This window comes from Apium graveolens, chromosome 5 (genome assembly GCF_009905375.1).
Source record: "Apium graveolens cultivar Ventura chromosome 5, ASM990537v1, whole genome shotgun sequence".
Classification (NCBI taxonomy): Eukaryota; Viridiplantae; Streptophyta; class Magnoliopsida; order Apiales; family Apiaceae; genus Apium; species Apium graveolens.
Genome location: NC_133651.1, coordinates 111,837,133 through 111,861,447, shown reverse-complemented (window position 1 = coordinate 111,861,447; position 24,315 = coordinate 111,837,133).

The window sequence follows — 24,315 nt, the reverse complement described above, 5'->3', positions numbered from 1 at the left end:
GCTGAATTGAAGGTACCTCAAACAACTTATGCTTTTCATACTGATGATATTACTGAGTTGAGATTATATCTTAAAACCATGTTCATTAGTTTTAGAGATCAGACTTTAACATGTGAAAGATTAACATCTGAAAATATTGCTTTTAAAAACAGAAATGACTATTTAGAAAATGATTTAGTTTTTCTTCATCAAACTATGAAAGAAAGAGATGATGCTTTGTATGTTAGAGATGAAGTACTAAAATTAAATGAATCTCTAAAAACTAATTTAGAAAAGGAAAGAGAGATCATCAAAACTTGAACTAACTCTGGCAAAACAACTCAGGATATACTAAGTAGTAGGAACTGGAAAGAGGGCTTAGGGTATGGAGATGATAAAAGTGAGAAAGGAACTGTGAAAATTGAGCCAACTGTTGTTAAACAGACTGCTAAGACAAAGGTAAATCCTGTTAAGTTTGTAGCAAAAACTGTAAAGTCTGATTCTGAAAAGATGAAAGAGTCTAGGACAGAAGTCAAGGAAAAGTCAACTTCTGACAAATTAAAACATGATAAACCAGCTGAAGTAAACATATGCTTAATGACAAAGAAGCAGCTTAAGCATAAGCTGAAAGAGATTAGAATTGTGAACAAGGTAAAAGAAGCTAGGAAAAATAGGAATGGAAAGGAAGGTGTGAACAAAAGCAATAATTATATGTCTGTTCCTAATGCTCCTAGAAAGAAATGTTATAACTATGGAAACTCTAACCATCTTGCTTCTTTTTGCAGGAAAAATAAAGATATAAACTCTTTACCTCCTAAATCAGGAGTTAAAAGTCAGTCTGTTAGGTTTAAACCACAAAATCCTTGTTTTCATTGTGGTAGTTTATGACATTCCATTTATACTTGTAAGGAATATCATAGTTTGTACTATGATTATTATCAAATAAAACTTTCTTTGAAGAAAGTTAGTATTATTCCTTCTAGTGTAAAGTCTGATGCAAAGTCTGATATAAATTCTGATAAACAACATGTTAGCATAAACTCTAAAATTAAATCCGCTGCAAATGCTAACAAACTTAAAAAGGCCAAAGGATCCAAGCAAGTCTGGATCCTTAAAACTAACCAATAGTGGTCTTTGTGATTGCAGGGCAACATGAAAAACATCCTAGTTCTGGACAGTGGATGTTCAGGACATATGACTGGAAATAAAGCCCTGCTATCAGACTTTATGGAGAAAGCTGGCCTAGGAGTCTCTTATGGAGATGGCAACATGGGAAAAACTCCGGGATATGGTAATATCAATCTTGGGAATGTCATCATTGAAACAGTAGCTCTTGTCTCAGGACTTAAACACAATCTGCTAAGTGCGAGTCAAATTTGTGACATAGGTTATCATGTGGATTTCTTTGAAGAACACTGTGAAGTTGTAAGTAATTTTACAGGCAAAGTGGTTCTGAAAGGTTACATGCATAGTAACATATATGAAGCCAGGCTTTCAACACATCCTGATGGTTCTGTAATCTGTTTGTTGAGTAGAGCATCAATTGAAGAAAGCTGGAATTGGCACAAAAGACTCTCTCATTTAAATTTCAACAACATAAATGAGCTATTAAAGAAAGATCTTGTGAGAGGACTGCCAAAATCAGTATTTGCTTCTGATGGCCTTTGTGATTCATGTCAAAAGGCAAAACAAAGAAAATCTTCATTCAAGAGCAAAACTGAATCCTCAATTCTTGAGCCTTATCACTTACAACATGTTGATCTATTTGGTCCAGTAAATTTCATGTCAATTGCAAAGAAGAAGTATGCTATGGTTATAGTGGATGAGTTCAAAAGATATTCTTGGGTGTATTTCTTGCACAAGAAGAATGAAACTACATCTACTCTAACTGATCATGTCAGACAGCTGGATAAGTTGGTCAAAGATTCTGTTAAAATAATATGATGTGATAATGGCACTGAGTTCAAGAATTCAATCATGGAAGAGTTCTGCAAAGAACATGGAATTATGCAGGAATTTTCTGCACCTGGAACTCCACAGCAAAATGGAGTTGTAGAAAGAAAGAACATGACTCTCATTGAAGCTGCACGAACTATGCTTGATGAAGCAAAGCTTCCAACCTACTTTTGGGCTGAAGCCGTGCAGACTGCTTGTTTCACACAAAATGCTACACTCATAAATAAGCATGGAAAAACACCATATGAGATAGTGAAGAAAAAGAAGCCAAATCTGAAATACTTTCATGTATTTGGATGCAAGTGTTTTGTTCTAAAGACTCATCCTGAACATCTGTCAAAATTTGATCTAAAAGCTGATGAAGGAATTTTTGTCGGATATTCACTTTCCATAAAAGCCTTCAGAGTCTACAATTTAAGAACAAGGGTTGTCATAGAATCTATCAATGTATCTTTTAATGATAAAAAGATTACTGGAATTGAAGATTTCAATGATCATGATCAGCTGAGATTTGAAAATGAAGATTTAAATTCAAATTCTGTAAATTCTGATGGCTTAAATCATGATCCTGTAAGTTCTGACGGGCTAAATTCTGATGTCATTGAAATCGTGGTAACTACTCCAAGGAAAAATGCACCTGTTCAGGGGGAGCAAGCCGAAGATCCTACCACAACTCAAGACTCTCAAGAAGCATCAGAACCTGTCACTGGCTCATCAAGTTCTGATTCATCAAGTTCTGATGAGCCAAATTCTGATAATTCTGTAAACTCTGATTCTTCAAATCCTAAAGGATCCAACTCAAATTCTGAAGTCTTAGAGAGCATATCTACATGGGGAGCATTAGAACATATCAGTTGTTGGTACAAAATGGGTGTTCAGAAACAAAACTGATAGTGATGGCATAATTACAAGAAACAAAGCAAGGCTGGTTGCTAAAGGCTACTCTCAACAGGAGGGTATTGATTATGATGAAACATTTGCACCAGTTGCTAGATTGGAAGCCATAAGAATCTTTTTGGCTTATGCTGCTCACAAAAAGTTTAAAGTTTTTCAAATGGATGTGAAAAGTGCTTTTCTCAATGGAAAATTGGAAGAAGAGGTATATGTTGAACAATCTCCAGGATTTGTAGATCCAAAATTTCCAAATCATGTCTACAGACTTGATAAAGCACTTTATGGCCTTAAGCAAGCTCCAAGAGCATGGTATGAGACTTTAGCTCAATTCCTTCTGGAAAGTGGATTTCACAAAGGTACAATTGATAAAATATTGTTCTACCTCAACCATGGAAAGGACTTACTTTTGATACAGATATATGTTGATGATATCATATTTGGTTCTACAAATGCCAAACTCTGTGAAAGGTTTGCAAAGCTAATGCAGTCAAGATATCAAATGATATGATGGGAGAACTTAGCTATTTTCCGGGACTTCAAGTCAAGCAAAATGAAGAAGGTACTTTCATCTGTCAATTTAAGTACACTGGAAATTTACTCAAGAAATTTAGAATGCAAGATTGTTCAACTGCATCCATTCCCATGGCCACTGTAACCAAGTTAGATAAAGATACTGGTTCATCAATAGATATTACTAACTACAGAGGTATGATTGGCTCTTTACTCTATTTAACTGCAAGCAGACCTGATATCATGTGTGCTACCTGTCTTTGTGCAAGATTTCAGGCTGATCCAAGAGAACCTCATCTAATAGTTGTGAAAAGAATTTTCAAGTACCTCAAGGGTACAGCTGATCTAGGATTGTGGTATCCTAGAGAATCAGATTTTAAGCTAATAGGTTACTCAGATGCAGACTTTGCAGGATACAAAATAGACAGGAAAAGCACTAGTGGAAGCTGCCAATTTCTTGGAGGCAGATTGGTTTCTTGGTTTAGCAAGAAACATAAATCAATTTCCACATCAACTACAGAAGCATAATATATTACGGCAGGAAGCTGTTGTGTACAGATTCTTTGGATGAAGAACAGTTACTGGACTATGGGTTAGAATTTTCTAAAATACCTATTTACTGTGATAATCAAAGTGCTATTTCTATGACAGGTAATCCAGTTCAACACTTAATGACAAAGCACATCAGGATTATGTACCATTTTATAAGGGAACATGTGATGGAAGGTACAGTGGAATTGCATTTTGTTCCAACAGATCAACAACTAGTAGATATCTTCACAAAACCACTATGTGAAGCTACTTTTACAAGACTGGTAAATGAACTTGGAATGGTTTCAGGTTTTTTCTCAAAATCTGCTTAGTTTTTGTTCTCATGCATCAGACTTTATGATCAGTGTTTACAAATTGTCTTATCTTTATGTAATCTGTGCTTAAATTGTAATATATTAAATACTGATTGTTATCTGATGTGATTCTATATACTCTGATAGTGTTTTGAATGTTCAGTGACTATTCAATCCAATGAGGATTAATGTGCTAGATGCTGACCTAGTAGTCTTTAACATACCAGAAATCCCATGTTTGAATTAGTTGTTTATGTGGAAATTCATTAACACAAGCAAATTCTGATTTTGAGCTTAGTCAAATTTACTTTTTGTATCTTATTACTAAGTCACAAACTAGATTCTTGCTTCTTAACTGTGAAATTCTGATGTCAGTAAATCTTAAGGATGAACCACATGCTTGATAAGCCTCACTTATCTAAAGGATCCAAGCAAGTCCGGGTCCTTAAAACTAATCATTAGTGGACTTTGTGATTGCAGGGCAACAGGAAGAACATCCTAGTTCTTGATAGTGGATGTTCTAGACATATGACTGGAAATAAAGCCCTGCTATCAGACTTTGTGGAGAAAGCTGGCCCAGGAGTTTCTTATGGAGATGGAAACATGGGAAAAACTCTGGGATATGGCAATATCAATCTTGGGAATGTCATCATTGAACAAGTAGCTCTAGTCTCAGGACTTCAACACAATCTGCTAAGTGTTAGTCAAATATGTGACAGAGGTTATCATATGGATTTATTTGAAGAACACTGTGAAGTTGTAAGCAAATCTACAGGAAAAGTTGTTCTAAAGGGATACAGGCATGGTAACATTTATGAAGCCAAGCTTTCAACAAGTTCTGATGGTTCTGTAATCTGTCTGTTAAGTAGAGCATCAATTGAAGAAAGCTGGGATTGGCACAAGAAACTCTCTCATTTAAATTTCAGCAATATAAATGAACTGGTCAAGAAAGATCTTGTGAGATGACTGCCAAAATCAATATTTGCTCCTGATGGCCTTTGTGATTCATGTCAAAAGGAAAAACAAAGAAAATCTTCATTCAAGATCAAGACTGAATCTTCAATTCTTGAGCCTTATCACCTACTACATGTTGATCTATTTGGTCCAGTGAATGTCATGTCTATTGCAAAGAAGAAATATGCTATGGTCATAGTAGATGAGTTTACCAGATACACATGGGTGTATTTCTTGCACACAAAAAGTGAAACAACATCTATCTTGATTGATCATGTCAAAAAACTGGATAAGTTGGTCAAAGACTCTGTGAAAATCATAAGAAGTGATAATGACACTGAGTTCAACAATTTGATCATGGAAGAGTTCTGCAAAGACCATGGAATAAAGCAGGAATTCTCTGCTCCTGGAACTCCACAGTAAAATGAAGTTGTTGAAAGAAAGAATAGAACTCTTATTGAAGCTGCACGAACTATGCTTGATGAAGCAAAGTTACCAACCTACTTTTGGGCTGAAGCTGTGCAGACTGCTTGTTTTACTCAGAATGCAACACTTATCAACAAGCATGAAAAGACACCATATGAGATGGTGAAGAAAAAGAAGCCAAATCTGAAGTACTTTCATGTATTTGGATGCAAGTGTTTTATTCTTAAGACTTATCCTGAACAGCTATCTAAATTTGATCTAAAAGCTGATTAAGGAATTTTTGTTGGATATCCACTTTCCACAAAAGCGTTCAGAGTCTACAAGAACAAGGGTTGTCATGGAATCTATCAATGTCTCTTTTGATGATAAGAAGATTACTGGACTTGAAGATTTTCATGATCATGATCGGCTGAGATTTGAGAATGAAGCTTTAAATTCTGATTCTGCAAATTCTGATAGTCTAAATCCTGATACTGCAAACTCTGATGGGTTAAACTCTGACGTTATTGAAACTGTGGTGACTACGCCAAAGGAAAATGCACCTGTGCAGGGGGGGCATATTGAAGATCCAACCACATCTCAAGAAGCATCAGAACCTAGAACAGGCTCTTCAAGTTTTGATTCATCAAGTTCTGATGGGCCAAGTTCTGATAATTCTGGAAACTCAAATTCTGATTCATCAAGTTCTGATGGGCCAAGTTCTGACAATTCTGGAAACTCAAATTCTGAAGGATCCAACTCAGAGAGCATAATTTCAGGGGGAGCATCAGAAAATGTTGATGGAGACAGTATGGATCATGGGGGAGCATCCAGTTCTAGAGAAAACCTTCCATCTGTAAGGAAGTGGACTAAAGTACATACACCTGACTTGATTATTGGAGATCCTGAAGCAGGTATTAGAACTAGAACAGCAACATCAAATGAATCTCTTTATCATTCTTTTCTTTCTCAGTCTGAACCAAAGAAAGTGGAAGAAGCTCTTCAAGATGCTGATTGGGTGCAAGCAATGCAGGAAGAGTTAAATGAATTTGAAAGAAATAAAGTATGGACCCTAGTGCCAAGACCAAAGAACATATCAGTTGTTGGTACAAAATGGGTGTTCAGAAATAAAACTGATAGTGATTGCATAATTACAAGGAATAAAGCAAGACTGGTTACAAAAGGATATTCTCAACATGAGGGAATTGATTATGATGAAACATTTGCATCAGTTGCTAGACTGGAAGCCATAAGGATATTTTTGGCTTATGCTGCTCACAAAAAGTTTACAGTCTTTCAAATGGATGTAAAAAGTGTTTTTCTTACTGGAGAATTGGAAGAAGAAGTATATGTTGAACATCCTCCCGGTTTTGTAGATTAAAAATTTCCTCATCATGTCTACAGACTTGATAAAGCACTTTATGGCCTTAAGCAAGCTCCAAGAGCATGGTATAAGACATTAGCTCAGTTTCTTCTGGAAAGTGGATTTAACAGAGGACCAATTGACAAAACTTTATTCTATCTCAACCATGGAAAGGACTTACTTTTGGTACAGATATATGTTGATGATATCATTTTTGATTATACAAATGACAGACTTTGTAAAAGGTTTGCCAAGCTAATGCAGTCAAGATATCAAATGTGTATGATGGGAGAACTTAGCTATTTTCTGGGCCTTCAAGTCAAGAAGAATGAAGAAGGCACTTTTATTTGTCAATCTAAGTACACCAGAAATTTGTTGAAGAAATTTAGAATGTAAGACTGTTCAAGTGCATCCACTCCTATGGCCACAGCAACAAAATTGGATAAGGATACTGGTACATCAGTAGATATTACTGATTACAAAGGTATGATTGGCTCACTACTCTATCTAACTGCAAGTAGACTTGATATCATGTATGCTACCTGTCTTTGTGCAAGATTTCAAGCAGATCCAAGAGAACCTCACTTAATAGCTGTGAAAAGAATTTTCAAGTACCTTAAGGGTACAGCTGATCAGGGATTGTGGTATCCTAGGGAATCAGACTTTAATCTAATAGGTTACTCAGATGCAGATTTTGCAGGGTGCAAAATTGACTGGAAAAGCACAAGTGGAAGCTGCCAATTTCTTGGAGGAAGATTGGTTTCTTGGTTTAGCAAGAAACAAAAGTCAATTTTCACATCAACTGCAGAAGCAGAGTACATTACTGCAGGAAGCTGTTGTGCACAGATTCTTTGGATGAAGAATCAATTATTGGATTATGGGTTAGAATTTTCTAAAATTCCTATTTACTGTGATAATCAAAATGCTATTGCTATGACAGGTAATCCAGTTCAACACTCAATGACAAAGCACATCAGCATAAGGTATCATTTCATAAGGGAACATGTGATGGAAGGTACAGTGAAATTGCATTTTGTTCCAACAGATCAACAACTAGCAGATATCTTCACAAAACCACTGTGTGAAGCTACTTTTACAAGATTGGTAAATGAACTTGGAATGGTTTCAGGTTCTTTCTCTAAATCTGTTTAGTTTATGTTCTGATATATCAGACTTTATGATCAATATTTACAGATATTACTCTCTTTATGTAATCTGTGCTTAAATTAAAACTTACTTAAATGTTGATTGTTGTCTGATGTGAATTTCTAAACTCTGATAGTGATATGAATGTTTCCGTGACTATTCAATCCAATGAGGATAATTGTGCTAGATGCTAACCTAGTAATCTCTAATATACTAATGATCTTATATTTGAAGTAATTGTTTATGTGGAAATCTTTTAACACAAGCAAATTCTGATATTGAGCTTGGTTAGGTTTACTTTGTGTATCTTATTACTAAGTCAAAAACTAGAATAGTGCTTCTTATCTGTTAATTTCTGATGTTGGTAAATCTTATGGATGTACTAAGTGTTGATAAGCCTCACTTATCAAAAGAAAAAGAAAAGAAAAAGAAATAAAAATCAGGTACTCCTTTGAGATCTAGAGAAAAAAATATGTGGAAAGGAAGACCCAAGTGCATTGCTGGTATTAAGTTATATGCATTAGAAAAGCAAATAAATTTTTCTTGGTGACTTTTCACATTCTCTGATTATTGGAGAAATACTCTGATAATAGCATAAATTCTGATAGCAGTTGTGACTCACTTACACTGAGAAGCCACTGTAAAAAGGAATTTCAAAAGATGCATAAAATGAGCACAAACAGTTGAGGTGGACTCTTGCATAAATATGTTCTATAGTAGACTTCAAAATTAAAGACAGATTTTAAGCACCTTTCTTAGTTATGCCTTATTTCTAAGATGTACTGAAGTTTATCAGACTTTAATATTTATTTGATATTTTGCTAATACATACACTCTCACTCCATGTGAATGATGAAAATAATTGTGGTGATTAAGTTGTTTCAGATAAACAGTTAAGTGTCATTTGCATAAATTCCGAGGACAAGTTCTGATGATTAAACTCTGAAGAAACAAGTCGATTTTTGTATGAAGAATCACATAAACAAACATTTACTTTCTGAAAACAGAAGCCATGTTCTGATGACTGTTAAAATCTGATAATAGTCAAGTTCTGATATTAAATCCTGATGGAAATTCTGATGCTTACGTGACATTATTTATTTACTTGGCTTATTTGTGGTAATACTGAACGGTCATATTTTATCAGAATATATTTAAGTGAGATAAAAACAGTCATAATCATTTGTTTAGTAGGAAACGTGTTTGTCTTGAAAAACTGTATGTGCACAATAATTACTGCTTATTTCTTGTGCCCGCTAATTACTACTTTAACTATTTACTGACTGTTCACAAGTTGCCAGGTGTAAATTGTCTGCCATATTTCACAAATATAGTTTTTGTCACGTGGGCTGTATACATAAGAAAGTTAAAAGATTTTCTAATCTTTTACCTACTTTTCTCATTCTCTCATCTCTCTTATTTTCTCTCACCCACTAATATTCTCTGAAGCTCTAATTTCTCACAGACATTTTATCAAACACTTTGTGTACACACTATTCTCACTTGATTTTTAATAGAAATGGCACCAAAAGACATCATTTTCAATGGAGCTAAGTTTGTTCCTAACAACTACTTAGCTATTCTTAGCAAGGATGAAGCCCCATCAGATCTTCACTTTGTTCAGGACTTCCTTGCTAACAACGAGATTGGGTATGCATTAACCCAACCTCAATCACTCTCAGGAACTCAGATACTGGAGTTTTGGAGGAGTGGGGTTTATGATGATGGTGGCAGAGATGGGTCCCCTAGTATTATTTTCACAACAGGGGAGGATGAACATGTGGTGACCGTGTCTACAGTTCGCCAAGCTCTACATCTACCGGAAGACTGCACTTTTTCAACAGTTGAGGAGCCAGCTCTTTAACAGATGATGGCTAATCTGGGTTATGAAAAATCATTGTCCAAGATGGGACAATTGAAGAGGCCATACATAAGGAAGATATGGAGTTTCTTCTTTGACTGCATCACCAGAACTTTTGCAAACAAATGTTCAAAATTTGATGCAATTTCAATCCTAAGTCAGTGGATTGGGTATGCTCTAATTACTCAATCTCATTTTGATTATGCTAATGCTGTACTAGGTTTCATTGGTGATAGAATGATAGAAGATAGAAATACAGTTTATTTTGCTTGATTCTGTCAGCTTTTATACAGTTTTTGTAGCTCTGATGCACCCCAACTAGTGAGTTGATTCCACCATTTAAACTTGCTAAAATAGCTTTTATTGACTTATTATCCACTGATAATACGAAGGCTGTACTAAGACCCCTTCAAATTCCACAATCAGTAAAACAAGTTTTAGTAAACTCTGACCCAAACACCTATACTACCATATATCCTGATGTCTAACCATCCCAACCTCCATCATCACCTCCAACCACTACACAACCAACCACCTCTCAACCTCAACCAACTCAACCTACCATCAGAATATACTTCCAACTAGCTCAATCCTCACAACAACAATTAGCACCTACCATCAGACCTTCATCCTCTAGGCCCAAAAGAGCAAAATCTGTTCCTCAATCTCCACCAAGGAGAAGAAGGATGATTCCAAGGGATGAATCAGATGATGAAGAAGCACAGGGTCATGCATCAGAACTTGTGCCTGAGGAAGCTGAAAATATGGTTTTTCAGAAAGAAAAAGAAGCTGAAGGGTCAACCCATTAGATAAATACTGAAGCTGAGGGTTCTGGTAATTTGAAGAGAAAAAGAGCTGTAAGTTCTGATGCTGCTCAAGCAACTCCTTCCCTATCAAGGAGATCAAATGAACAGAGGGCAGGGAGGTATATGGCTAAGCCTCCATCAGAAGATACTGAAGAAGCTGAGGAAGGGGATCAGGAATCTCTGATCTCAAAGCCAATCATAATTGAAGCTTTGCCATCCCCAATTCAAGCTCAAGACACTGTTCAGGAAATAGTGATCACACCTCCTGTCTCTCCATTCAAAGCTACAATAGTTGAAGATTCAGGATTAAGTCCTGAAATTGACATCCATAGGCTGCACATTCCAACTGTACTTTATATGGAAGCTCCATCAGCAGCTCAACCATCTACAGTAAATTCTCCAATCTTACAGGCTGAGATGCCATCTACACCAATTCTGGAGATAAATTCTGATGATCAGAATTTAGATGAAGTAGTTCCAGAATCTCCTATAGCCTCACACACTCTTGTGTTGTCAGAGGATAATGAGTCTTCTTCAAGTTCTGGAGACAGTGTTTCAGTAGATACTCCAGCTCCTATTCTTGGAAAGGAGGCACTCATTGAGAAATTTGTTGAACATGATGCCCCTATTCCTTGGGAAGATACTCACAGAGGAGTGGAGTGGACCAAGAAGTGGAATGAAACTGATTTCATTCCAAGCTCTAAAGTTCTGACAGAGCATATTGCTAAGGCTGATGAGCTGATGACAAGTTCTAATTTCAAGACTCAGCTCAAAGTTACAGCTCTATCTACTAAAAATGTTCAAGGTCTACACTCTCAAACTCATGCCAAGGTTGATAAACTTCTGGAGTCAGCTGAAAAGCTAGATATGACTCTCAAGTTAGACAAGTCAAGACTTATCAGACCTATACATGAGAAAGTTGAAGCTATTGAGAAGGTACAGGAAAAGCAACAGGCCCAAATTACCGAGGTCCTGGAAAATCAAGCCTCTCAACAAGCTCAACTTAATGAAATTCAATCTTCAGTAGAACTTCTTCTCTCTCTCCTACTACCCGATGATGCCAAAAAGGGGGAGAAGGTAGTTAAGTCCAAATGCTCTAATACTCAGATACTGAAGAAAGGGATAATAATAAAGATGACCAGGGAAACCCTAGCAAGAGTCAAGGTCAAGGGCAAAGCAGCAAGGTTTCTTTTAGGAAACTAATTTCTGATGCAAGCAAATCTTCTACTCAAAAGAAGACAAGTTCTGAAGCTGCTCAAACTCAAAATCTGATAGCAAGTGCTAATAATCAAAATCTGATATCAAGTTCTGATGACCAAAGTCTGATGACAAAGCCTGATGTTCTGATTCAAGGTGGAAGTCAAGACTCTCAAAAGTTTCTACAAACTCTGAAGCTCAAGGGAAAGCAGACTACTGTCTACTACAAAAATCCCAAGATTCAGACACTTGATGAAGAGATTCCTAGAAGATTATTTCTGAAGCATAATCCTTGAATGGATTTAGAAAATCTCAAGGAGGAAGAAGCTAGATTTAAAGCTGAGAAGACAAATCTAAAGTCAAAAGGTTCTGTTGCAAAGAAACCTCCAAGGCCTAAGGAAAAAGGCATTATGATCAAGGAGAAATCAAATACTGAGGCATCTAAGCCCAATACTAGATCACAAACTGAGATTGATCCCAACGATAAAGGGAAAGGAAAAGTTGATGAACCAATAAAGCCACAGGAGATGAAAATTCCTCAAATCCTGATGAAACCTGTGTGCAAACTGGTTCAAGTTCATGATGATACTCTTGTTGAAGATGAAGATGTTCAAACTCTGAAAAGAAGGAAGATAACTGAAAAATCCAAGATAACCTCTGACATAGCTCAAGTTGTTCGGAGTGAAAAATAGCAAGTTACAAAAGAAACAACAACATCTGATAAAGTCATCAAGAAATCAACCTCTGACAGTGCTCAAGTTGATTTAGACAAGATAAAAGTAGCTGATAAAAAGAAACTTCTACGGAAAAATGTCAAACCATCAGATCCAAAGAAAATCCAATTGCTATCTGATTTCATGACTATTGGGTTAAATGCTAGAGAACCAAGAGACAGAGCAGGGCTAGGTTCTGATGAAGCTAAGATCAAGACAGGAGTTGAAGTAGCTACTAGAGATCCATTTTTATTGATTAACAGACCTCTTGAAGATGTTACACAGAAACACCTTGATAAGATTATCTCTGTTCAAGTGGTACTGGATGCTCATGAAAAGCATAATGTCAAAGAAAATCTGATTCTATTTCTTGAAGATGGAAGGACATATCAGATGTTAGAATCAGATGTACTGAACAAATCTTTGAAAGAACTTCAATTATTTTATTATCTTTTAGAGATAAAGTATGATATTACCAGGATATGGTCAAATTTCATTATGAATACCATAAGAGATAAATCAAGAATTTCTGGTTCAAGGGTTACATAATTCATTCCTAACATAGTTGAAGATGATGGAAGTGAAATTCCAATGAAGAAGGATTCTGCTAAACTTGAAGTTATTTTGAAAGAGAAATGTCTGTGCTACAATGAAGACTCTTCTCATCCAAGGGTGATCAGACTTGTTAATGGTTTAGAAAGAAACCATATCTCTGCACTAAGGACTGCAATCTACAAGATTGGAAGTTAGAATGAAGAAATGAAGCAAGTCAAATCTACACTATCTCAAGTCCTGAGGAATAAAGAAGAAAAGCTGATATCAAACTTTGTCAAGAATCACTTTGGATTCAGATTGACTCAGTGAGATTGGTAAAAGTTATAAGGACTGTAAGTTGTAGTTAGTTGTCTTATTAAACTCTTATTGCATTTGTACTTAAAAATATTTTTGACATCATCAAATCTATTAACTTGTATATTTTGCATAAATTACAAGTTGGGGGAGATTGTTAGATATATTTGTAATGTCATGTCTAATATGATTTATGTTTAGTTTTCAGAACATAATAACATGACATATCAGGACTTATTGAAATCAGAACTTACTGAAGTCAGAACTTAATATCAGAACTTAAAGTGTCAGAAGATACATATCAGGAATTAAGTGCGGGAGGACTTTCAGATAAGGAATGCGGCTAATTTACAGGAGAAGATCGAGACTAAAATAATAGAAGATATGCATCGAAAGAGTTAGAGGACTAGAAGACTTGTAGAAGATATCTGATTGATATATTTTAGGAGACAAAATTATATATCATATCAATTAGAATATATCTTGTAACTGTGTACTATATAAACACAGCTTAGGGTTTACACTATTTGTGTTATCATTATCGAGAAGATTATACATTGAAACCTAGCAACTCTTAGTGATATTTGTTCATCACTGAGAGAGAACAACAACTCATATTGTAACAGAATTTATTGAATATACTAGATCTTTGTTATATACTCCCTCCGTCCCGGCCAATTCTTTACGTTTGGTTTGGGCACGGGGACTAAGAAATATGTATAAAGTAGTGAAAAAGAGAAAGAAAAGTGAGTGAAGTGGTGGAACCTATTGATTTTTAATATATAAAAGGGAGATAATGGAGTAAAAGTAGTGTGAAAAGGGAAAAAATGTGGGAAAATGGTGGGACCCATTAACTATTTTTGGTAAGTTTTGAAATATAAAAAATTGGATGGGACATCCCAAAAAGGAAAGTGTAAAGAAATGGTTGGGACAGAGGGAGTACTTGTGTTGAAATCGATTTGATTGTATAAACATTGTATTCAACCCCCTTCTATAGTGGTGTGTGACCTAACACCTAACTAAATGCGCTAGGAATATAGTGGGCCCACACACAAATAAGCAAAAGAGATTTACAAGCATACTTTGCACACATAACTAATACTACTTGGCAAACAAACATTTAATAAACATTAATTGATACTACTAATTCAGTATTTATATTAATGTCATTTTAATCTACACTAATTAATACTCCTACTAATACCATGTTAATGACAAAAGTTATAGGCCATAAAAGTATTAGTAAATAAATAAGCTAGTAACTACACTCGGGGAAGGAAAGAAGTTGGGCTAAAAAAAATGAAAATGGACCGACAACAACACATTGGGCCGAGTATAAAAACTAGATGTAAATGAAAGTTAAACTCTTATGAGAATAAATGGCTGGCTAATGAAATAAATTAATAGATTATGTTACTAAAAATTAGAATATAAAAATATAATAATTTAGTGTGAGAGCACAGTAGCTAACCGGAGAGGACCATGATAAAATAAGAGAAAGTAAAGTGAGTATCGGAGAAGAACTATAAAATGAAGTACCAGATGCAAGAAAACAAAATTAAAAGTGGATAAATATATGGAGTGAGAGAGGAAAAACAAATCCCAACACAAACTCAAGTTGTGCCGTGTATTGTTTTCGCCGAGAAAGTAAATAAGTGACCGGAAAATTAAAATGACATAAACAAGACCTAAAAATAGATCTAGAAATTTGAACTACTCTTAAGCTAAATTTAGAGGGCTCCTTTCATTTCTCCAAGTATAAAACTTGTAAGATTCTAGAAGATATCATAACCCAAATGAAAGTGACAAGAACTAAGAACATTAAAGTAGAGAATGAGATGCAATAAAAAGACTTCAATAATATTAATTAAAAAAGATGTTTACAAAAATCTTGAGAGCTACTACAATGAAAATGAAAACTAGATCTAGAAAATTGAAAAGAGAGGGTACTACTAAAATTAGGGTAAACTAAGGTAAAACTAGGTTATGAATACAAGGGGGAAGGGGGGTATTTATAGCTAAAAAGTAGGGTTTAGGGTAGAGTTGGGTGAATCTTGGCCATCCAAGTGAAAGTTGTGTTTTGTTGATCTTGACCCTTGATTTCCACCAACTCTTTCTTTTGACTTTTTCTTCAAGTTGCTTGGTGACATTATATTTCTTCCATTTTTGCCATTTTCTCCTTTTTTCTTCACATTTCTCATTTTTCCGAATATCTACAATATGATGAGAATGCAATAAATTAATTTATTAAAAATACGAAAACAAGCAAGAAATAGGTATAAAATTATGAAATAATATGTGATCTTCAAATGCCCCCATACCTATCTTTTGCTCGTCCTCCAGTAAAATCAAAAAAATGCTAACTAAAAAAAATCTTATGCTCCTTTTCGTAGGCGTGACGAGAAATTTTAGGTTTACCGACCCGTTAAACCCATAGACGATCTCCATAGGAGGAGTGTTGTCTCCTAAGCATTTACAGAAGATATACCCATAAAATCTTTGAGACAAAATAACAAGAATCTACCTCAATTTTACTCTAATGTACATTGGTGTCAACAAATAGATTTTATAAGGAAAATATGTGCTTTAAAGACTCTTCTAGTAATAGCCAAGATGTAGGTGACTCAAATCTGCTTATGTCGACTTAAATTTTTTACAAAAGATCCCAAGGTGTGTAGTGAATTTAAGGCCTTTGATGGATTTAAATATCTAAGAACATTTTCTCTTTTTCAACTAATATTGCACTGACCCATTGTCTATCAAAACAAGTATCTAGCCAAACTTCACAAAATAATTCTTTTCTTTTTTCTTTTTTTTCTTCTTTTTTTGTTTCAATTGACTTTATGATATCTGTTTTCTTAGGCTTTCTATGTTACCCATGTAGAGAGCTTTAGGTCAGTGACTCCCAAACCAGATGGTTTTAGGGCACTAGGTTTTAAAATCCCCCGACGAACTTAATAACTCGAGTAACAAAGGCCACAAAACAAGACTAGTAAATTCTACTTGTGCCCATTATCTAAAGATTTTTGTTTATAAGAACAATGGGTATTGAAGTAGTTTATTCATCAATTTTTTTTTCTTTTTGCATTTTTCTATATTTTTTTCTCAAAAATTTGATTCGGCATTGTTTCAACATGTGGGTTCTCTCTCAAGTATCAAATAACATTCCTAGACAATCTCTCCAACAAAGGTCTTGTGGAAAAAGTGCCGTCTTGGAATCTAGAGTGAAAACCGTTCAACACAAGTTTCAAAAAGACACCTTACTTAACTACGTTTAAATAATCTAAAAGGAACTATATATATAAGTTTTTGAAAACATGTTAGCACCAACTACTATTAAAGTTCAAGAGAGAGTAAGACAACTCAACTAAAAATATCTCTATTTTTTTGAATTTTTTGATTTTTTCAAATTTTTTTTTGGATTTTCTGTTTTTTAAGAATTACACTAAAACCCTCCCCCATACCTAAATCATGCACTGTCCTCAATGTATGTAAAGAGAGAAATATGTAACGGAGAACGGTGAGAAAATACCTGATAAGGGATGAAAGAGAAGTGACATGCTGGAAAACTAATAACTAACACAACTAACACACATTTACTTCCCCATACCCGAACGTCACGAGGGGAGGTGACAAACCGAGACTAATTAACCAATACCAGAAGGAAATATGGGATGAAGCTTCGAGAAAGAGTCAAGACATTTTTGAAAATTTTGATTAGAAAAACTTTCTCTAGCAAAGTGCAATCATTCAACCCTATAGGGCAAGTATCACTAATGTTTTTCCTAAACCAACTTATGACTTCTTCATTTTATTTAAGAAAATTAGAGATATTTGATAGTTGATCATGGTTCAAAACACTATGAGTGACATAAGAATTGGGTCCAAACTCTCTTAGTGCACATTGGTCAAAATTGGAGTGAGGCAACATCGAGTCAAGTGTATGTGGTTCACCTACGGGACTCCTTAAAACGTGCCTAGGTTCAACACTAACATCCTCGGGTGGAGTTTCCCATTTGGAACAGATATTGTTTAACTCACCTAACAACTCTTCCGACGTCAAGTCCTTACACCTCGATTAGACTCATAGTTGACCTTGACATCTTCCCTAAGAAGGGATTCCATTTCGCTATCCTCAAGGCTAGACCATGTGACAAACTTGTTGACCACATTAACCCCTATTAGTTGTTCATAAAGTTCATTGGGCTCTTTTCCTACATTAAAAATGTTAAGGTCAATGGTCATATTTCCAAAGGTGAGTTTCATAGAACCATTTTTACAATTGATTAAGGCATCAGATATAGCAAGAAATGGTCTTCCTAAAATAATAGGAATTTGGTTCTTAGAATTTATGATGGGCTGAGTTTCGAGGACCACAAAATCAACGGGAAAAAAAATCACCAACCTTAATCAATGTCTTCAATTATTACCTTAGGAATTTTGATAGAACGGTCGGCTAATTGAAGTGTGACATTGGTCTTTTGAAGTTCACCTAGACCGAGTTCTTGGTAGACAGAATATGGAAGAAGATTCACACTAGCACCTAAGTCAAGTAATGCTTTGTTAACAAAAGTGTTGCCTATGATATAAGAAATAGTAGGACAACCGGGGTCCTTATATTTCACGGGAATTTCATTCGAGAGAATCGAACTAACTTGAGAGGTCAAAAAGGCTTATTTAGGAATATGGGTGGATCTCTTGTGAGTACATAAATCTTTTAGACACTTGGCGTACGAGGGAATTTGTTGAATGGAATCTAAAAGAGGAATGTTTATCTTGACTTGTTTAAAAACTTCTAAAATTTGGTCCAATTGAGCCGATTGTTTGTTTGAAACTAGTCTTTGAGGAGAAGGAGCTTTTGGCTTAAAGACTATTTCACTGGACAAATCAGAGATAGGTTTTGAAGGTGGCTTGCTAGAAGATGAAGGTTCTCTAAGTGAAGGCGTTTTGCTAGATGAAGCAAATGACTCGGAAGTCTCACCTTTCTTATAATGATCAGGAATTGAGGTACAAAGAGAACGATTAGGTTCAGAAATTGAATCTTCTTCGTAAGAGTCCATACCTACTCGAGTATTAACTTTATTTCCCGACCTTAAAGAAATTATGCATTAACATTTTCATGAGGTCTTTGGTTGAGAGGGAATTTAGAATTAACCTCGGGTTGACTAGGAAGTCGATTTTTCTCTCTCTCACAAATGGCGTTGGCTAATTGACTCACTTGAACCTCTAACTTAGATATGGCTTGAGTATTAGAGTTTAATAATTTCCTATCTTGGGTCATGGTTTGCATGAAGGACTGTTGAGATTGAGTCAAATTAGTTTGAGACTTAAGCAAAGCCTCAATACTCTTTTATAAGGAATTAAGTCTCTTATCCGAATCATGAAACCCAGGAGGATTCAAGGGTGCTTGAATTGGGTTTAGATAAGGATTTTGACTAGAACTAGGGTAAGAGTTAGGATTGGGACTTTGAAAAGTAGGTTGCGGAGCTTGACAAGTTTGACCTTGGATCCATGAGAAATTCAGGTGATTCTTCCACCCGGGATTGTAAGTGGGTGCAAAAGGGTCATTCCTAGAGGTTGGTTGAAATATCGCATTGACTTGTTCAACCTCATGATAAGTCGGAACCCTATTATTAGAATAATTATAGTTTGCACACATAGACACTTGTGAGGGGCCACTAGTGGTTTCTAAAGCTTCTAGCCTTCTAGTGAGAGTAGCTAACTTAACTTCGATTGTTATAGAATTACCAACTAAATGTAAGCCTTTATTAGCTAATGAACTGAGTGTTTCATTTTGCTTGTCGGGCTCCCTAGTAAACTCCCACAACATGGTCTTTTCCGCTAACTCCTCGAAAAACTCCCAATCTTGATCCTCATCCTTTTTCATGAATTTACCTTGGCACATAAGCTCTAACAACGCGGTTGTTGAACTATCTAAGGCCTCGTAAACAATCTTACAAAGTCTCAACTTTTCTATTCCGTAGTGGGGATATTGGGACAAAAGATTTTTTAATCTATCAAAATATTTCTAAAAAGTCTCGTTTTCCTTTTGATGAAATTGATTAATCTCATTTGTAAGTCTCGTAGTCTTATGATTTGGAAAATATTTTTTTAGAAAAATGACTACAAATCCCTCCCAAGTTGAAATAGAATTAACCGGTAGGCTATATAACCATTTTTTAGCATTTTCTTTAAGAGCGAAATTGATTAGTCTAAGCCTAATGGAGTACTCGGTCAATTGCTGGAGTTTTTGTAAGGCACAAACCTCCTCGAATTCATGAATAAAAAGATACGGATCCTCACCTTCACTCCCAGGAAATTTAGGTAACATGCTAATATGATGACCTTTAATTTCAAAATTATTACCATTAACCGGTGGAAGAGTAATACAAGAAGGTTGGGCTGAACGCGCGGGGTAACAACGATCCTTAATAAAAACTGCCATGTTTACTACGGGTTCAAGAATTTTTATGGGTTCGGATTCTGATGAACAAGTACGCTCAATTGGTCTCACTATCCTAGAGGAATTATCTCTAATCCACGTAGTTGCATAAACATGATAGGAATCAAGTCGCAAATAAGTGCAAGAATTTAAAACACGCAAAAGAAAGGGTGAAAAATTGAAAGAAATTTTTTAAATCTATAGTTCCCTAAAAAACTCTAGACTTGCTCCTCACAAAAAGATATAACTAAAACCCACAAAACTGAAAGTATTCTTTCTGATTGGCCAGGTAGGTGCAAACATTGCCAAGAGGGTAAACACCAGTCTAGTCACCAATCTAAATGGCCAGGTAAGCTTTCGCTAGCCTAGACACCAAAGAATGAATACTTAAAGATTTGATCGTTTCAGATTTTCTTCCTAGTTGAGCGCGAAGTCCTAGGGGCTAATGTCTACTTAATTTTATTAAAAAGGCTATGGTATGCAAAATGATGGATTTAATGGTTGTGGGCAAAGGAAAGAGTGATAAAATCCCTACCCTTATCTTGTGATGTGGTTTTGCCCTTAAAGGTTATTTAAATGATGCAACACGCAACGAGATATAAAAGCGATAAACAATTATGGATGCTCTAAACTACGTGTCCTAACTAAGGAAAAGAAGAAATTTAACGTACCTTGGGTCCTCCAGCAATCACCACAATTTATAAGGTACAAAAAATTAAAAATAAGAAAATAAAATCTAAGATGTTGTGCTCCTAGGTGAACAAATGCATGATGCAACAATTATGTATTTACCTAACTATTTTTTTAGAATCTATAATTTTTTGTGAATTTTTTTTACTAGTGAAAAAAAGAGAGAGATATGGGTTACCCAAACAAGCTTCCAAAAATTCCTTCGAGCCTTGGCAATTTTCGGAGTTCCAACGAGTTTTCCGAATCTTCAATTTTCTAAAAAAAAAATTAAACAAAGAGAGCAAGTAAAGCTAATTCGAAAAATTAAAAATTAAGGCGCGAAAATTAATTATAGTCCCTGGCAGCGGCGCCAAAAATATATATTTTAAATTGCAAGCGCACAATTTTCATTTTAATATTTTAAGATTCGTTCCACAAGGACTATAAACTTTTCATAACTCCGTAATTTTTAATTTAGACGAAGTAAAACAAGTTTTTTTAGAGGAAGGATACTTAGCTAAATTAATTACTAAGGTAAGAGAAAATTATGAGAATATACGTTTTAATTTAACTAACTTAATTTTAGAAGACATATATTAGCAAGATTCTATAAAATTGGTAACTAATAAGTAATGCAAATTGGATAGGACAAAGACACAGTAAGATAAAAACATGCACAGTTAACAAAACTAAAATGTGACAAAATAAAAATAAATGACAATGGGCCAAATATAAAATAAAATGAAGCTAAGCAAGGAAGTAAGTTGGGCCGGAAGTTTGACATGAATTCCTAACTAAATGGGCTAGGAACATAGTGGGCCCACACGCAAACAAGCAAAAGAGATTTAAAAGCCTACTTTGCACACGTAACTAATACTACTTGGCAAACAAATATTTAATAAACATTAATTGATACTACTAATTCAATATTTATATTAATGTCATTTTAATCTACACTAATTAATACTCCTACTAATACCATGTTAATGACAAAAGTTATAGGCCATAAATGTATTAGTAAATAAATAAGCTAGTAACTACAGTTGGGGAAGGAAAGAAGTTGGGCTAAAAAAAATAGAAATGGACCGACAACACATTGGGCTGAGTATAAAAACTAGATGTAAATGAAATTAAACTCGTATGAGAATAAATGGCTAGCTAATGAAATAATTAATATATTATGTTACTAAAAATAAGAATATAAAAATATAATAAATTAGTGTGAGAGCACACCAGCTAACCGGAGAGGACCATAATAAAATAAGAGAAAGTAAAGTGAGTACCGGAGAATAACTATAAAATGAAGTACCTGATGCAAGAAAACAAAATTAAAAGTTGATAAATATATGAAGTGAGAGAGGAAAAACAAACCCCAACACAAACTCAAGTTGTGCCGTGTATTGTTTTCGCCGAGAAAGTAAAGAAGTGACCGGAAAATAAAATGACATAAACAAGACCTAAAAATAGATCTAGAAATTTGAACTACTTCTAAGCTAAATGAAAGTGACAAGAACTAAGAACATTAAAGTAGAGAATGAGAAGAGAAGGAGGCGGAGTAGGAATAAGAATTTAGAATATACTTTTTGAAAGAACGACGTAACCGGCAGCTATTGAATAAGCCTTCCCTTCTTCCTTGACTGGTTATATGGAATAACCGGTGTGCAGATGAATTAATTACCGAAAAACTTTCAATCTCATAAGAGAATAAAGAAAGTAGCCTAGCAGCCCCGATACGCCGAAACCTCTTATTCCGGCTAACTTACTGCCGGAGATGCAATAAAAAGACTTGAATAATATTAATTAAAAAGGATGTTTACAAAAACCTTGAGAGCTACTACAATGAAAATGAAAACTAGATCTAGAAAATTGAAAAGAGAGGCTACTACTAAAATTAGGGTAAACTAAGGTAAAACTAGGTTATGAATACAAGGGGGAAGAGGGGGTATTTATAGCTAAATAGTAGGGTTTAGGGTAGAGTTGGGTGAATCTTAACCATCCAAGTAAGAGGTGTGTTTTGTTGATCTTGACCCTTGATTTCCACCAACTCTTTCTTTTTGGCTTTTTCTTCAAGTTGCTTGGTGACATTATATTTCTTCCATTTTTGCCATTTTCTCCTTTTTTCTTCACATTTATTATTTTTCCTAATATCTACAAAATAATGAGAATCCAACAAATTAATTTATTAAAAATACGAAAGGAAGCAATAAATAGGTATAAAATTATGCAATAATATGTGATTATCAGTAATAATAAGGATACAAGGCATACCTCATCGTCGGTGGGATCACCCTCCTCGGTTGAAGAATCAGGTGGCTGGTAAATAGTGCTTGCTCCAAATACAGGCCAATCAACCTCGACACCAGTGGCTCTTAAAGCAGTACTCAAAGCCTGTGTCAAATCCTGAGCAAAATGGCTGTGAATATCATGCATGGCATCCATACACCTAGTCAATCTCCAATACTGAGAATCTCCAAGTCCAGTCCTATCCCTTGTCTGCTGTGCACGAGAAGATCTAGCGGCTGCATGAGTGGATCTAGTAGCTTCATGCCGTGCTTGAGAAGAACCCCCTATATAAATCTGGTCAGCTGGCTGGCCACCCATTAGATGATCATATGTATAACCCAATCCCTTCTCATCGGCTTTACAGTCATACCACTCCTGCATCACCGAAATCGTCGAGCTAACAATTAGAGCACTCGACATCTGCTCATTCTCGGGCCACCTAACACCAACCGAAGTACACAACTTCGTAACAATGGAGGCATGAGTAATTGCCCCCGTGGTTCCCCCTCACAGAAAACGCAGCATATTCTGATGAATCACATAGCCGAGATCAACATATTCTTCATTCAAAATCCCCCATAGCAGAATAGCCCGATCCAAAGTAACCTCATGTGAATGCGAAGATGGCATGATATTAGCACACACAAACAGGTTCCAAGCCCTATCATACTTGTTCATACAAGAAGCAGGAAAAGTAAGCGGCACAGTGGTGCCTCCTTTGTACTTCCACACTGTGCCTGGAACACACAACTCTGCCAAAATATAATTTAAGTCCAAATCCTCCCTAGTCTTCTGTGTTAGGACGAAAACACACACTAATATTACACGCAAGTATACGCATTCACAAGTAATATATAATTATTTCTAGTTCATTCCCACATAGACTCTTTTAGGTTAATTTCAAATTATGCACTTTTGCAACAATAATATGGTTATTATTCAATGCTAAGATGATAACAAGTTGAGATTGCTTTTAACTACGAGATTATACTAACTAATATTAACTGAGAGAATTAAGGATGATTTACTTATATAACACAAACATGGAATTCTAACTTCATTAAATACTTTATTTAATAGTCTTTTTTTTCTTAACCTTAGCATGTAATGATGATGACAACTAATCAGATAACACGAAACTAGTAAACGCCAACTTTCGTTGTACGAATATCCTACTACCAAACATCCACAAAAGAGATGGAAGCTGAATAGACACCAATTATATTGAGACCCTATATGTCTATAGAATTTGACAACATAACGTTTTAATGTGCAAGTTATCTATCATGATTACACAGGGCAAGTAAGATGGTTAAAATTACCTACAAATTATGCATATCAAATACATGAACCTATGTTAGCATGGCAAGTTCTAAATCCCTATATTCACTTTCTCTTCAATAGAGATTAACACACTATCTTTTAAGTTCGAGACGCTCATAA